Raw genomic sequence first — 2,457 nt, 5'->3', positions numbered from 1 at the left:
GGGGAGGGCAGGGGGGAAGAAGGGGGGAGGGGGGGGAAGGGAGGGAGGCATCTAAGGAGCAGGAGAATCGACGTTTCGGGCAAAAGCCCTGTTGTTGATCCAATCTGTTCTGCTATAATGAGTGTTTTTTGAATGTGAATTGGCTTTGATGTGATTGAAGAATTTAGACCATTATTTTAAACGTTCCTTACACGTATTGGTTATACCGTGATTCCGGCCCCATTAGTTTAAATGGTGCTGCTATTACACAATTTTCTTATAATGCGGGATCACACAGGGTCGGAACTATCGCGTTATATCAGAGCCGACTGTATACGGTTCCTTTCTGGGTTTTGATGTTTGAGTCATTGCTTTTTTTCCAAGCCGGACAGCTGTAGGCAATGTTTTGTTTCTTAATATTGAGGCTATTGTGCAAACATGTGTTCCAAACTCCTTGACTCACTGAACCACCGTGCCTCTTGATTAAAATGGTAATTCTAATTCAGTTGGTTTTGTAGATTTCAGGTGGTGATCACATCAGTCAGTGGAGTCCTTTTTAACACCATTTGTATTCTCTGAAAGTTTAAAGTATTAATCTCCTATGTTAAATATAAAAGTTGAATATTGATAGCTTTGCTATGATTGTTAACACAATAAAATCTGGAACATTGGCTACTATAGTGAAAAATCCCACAACACCAGGTTATAGTCCAACAGCTTTATTTGGAAGTACAAGCTTTTGGAACGCGAGCTACCTGATAGAGTGTCGCTCCGAAAGCTAGTGTGCTTCCAAATAAACCTGTTGGACTATAACCTGGTGTTGTGGGATTTTTAACTTTGTTCACCCCAGTCTAACATTGGCTCCTCCACATCACTGTAAGAGAAGGTCAAGTTGCCAAAATCCCAGAGGGGACTGTTACACTTCATGGGGAGTGCTACCGAACAAAGAGGCCTTGGTATGCAAGTTCATAGATCCTTGAAAGTGCAGTCGCAGATAGAAGGATGGTGGAGACATTGTTACAGACACTTTCCTTTATTGGTCAGAGTATTGAGTACAGGAGTTGGGAGGTCATGTTGCGGCTGGACAGGACATGGATTAGGCCACTTTTGGAATACTGAATCAATTCTGGTCTTCCTGCTCCAGGAGATATGTTGTGAAACTTGAAAGGGTGCAGAAAAGAGTTACAAGGATGTTGCCAGGTTTGGAGGATTTGAGCTACAGGGAAAGGCTGAACAGGCTGGGGGCTATTTTCCCTGGAGCGTCGGAGGCCGAGGGGTGACCTTATAGAGGTTTATAAAATCATGAGGGGCATGGATAGGATAAATAGACAAAGTCTTTTCCCTGGGGTGGGGGAGTCCAGAACTAGAGGGCATAGGTTTAAGGTGAAATTACAACATTTAAAAGGCATCTGGATGGGTACATGAATAGGAGGGGTTTAGAAGGATAAGGGCAAAATGCTTGCAAATGGGACTAGGTTTATTTGAGATATCTGGTTGGCATGGATTAGTTGGATCAAAGGGTCTATTTCCATGCTGTATGATTCTACGACCAATTGTGTGTGTGTGTGTGTGTGTGAGAGAGAGAGAGAGACAGACAAAGATGAGTTGTGATGGTTTAACCTGAAGTTCACCACACCTCAGGCAAGGGGAGAGGTGTAGAAGGGATCTACATGCTAACCTCAGATGATTCAGGAATTGAACCCACACTGTTAGCACCACTCTGTGTCAAGCTGTAATGATACTGCACTATTAAGTATTAAATCTTTGCCGACCATTTGAAAGAATTAAACTTGTAGGTCAATGGGCGGAGATGATAGGGAGATTGGGAGAGGTAGGGGAGGGTATAAACAGAATTGGGTAACTTTCAAAGAACCATAGAGTCATGGAGATGTACAGCATGGAAACAGACCCTTCGGTCCAACCCGTCCATGCCGACCAGATATCCCAACCCAATCTAGTCCCACCTGCCAGCACCCGGCCCATATCCCTCCAACCCCTTCCTATTTATATACCCATCCAAACTGCCTCTTAAATGTTGCAATTGTACCAGCCTCCACCACATCCTCTGGCAGCTCATTCCATACACGCATCACCCTCTACGTGAAAAAGTTGCCCCTTAGGTCTCTTTTATATCTTTTCCCTCTCACCCTAAACCTATGCCCTCTAGTTCTGGACTCCCTGACTCCAGGGAAAAGACATTGTCGATTTACCCAATCCATGCCCCTCATAATTTTGTAAACCTCTATATAGCCAGCATTGGACCAACAGAATAAGTGAACTCCTTCTATGGAATGTGACAGAACATCCTACTGATTGTTTGATTATGATATGAAATACAATGTGTGAGATGTAACAGGAAATGCAGAGAAAGAAAGCATAAAAGAGAATCCAGAGGGAGGACAGGGAAGAATGAATTGAGGTAGAAAGTCATGGAAGAAAGGAGGGAGGGGGGAAAATAGATAGGGAGGCGTGTGGGAA

This window comes from Chiloscyllium plagiosum, chromosome 4, assembly GCF_004010195.1.
Source record: "Chiloscyllium plagiosum isolate BGI_BamShark_2017 chromosome 4, ASM401019v2, whole genome shotgun sequence".
NCBI classification, from domain to species: Eukaryota; Metazoa; Chordata; class Chondrichthyes; order Orectolobiformes; family Hemiscylliidae; genus Chiloscyllium; species Chiloscyllium plagiosum.
This window is presented reverse-complemented; position numbering follows the sequence as displayed.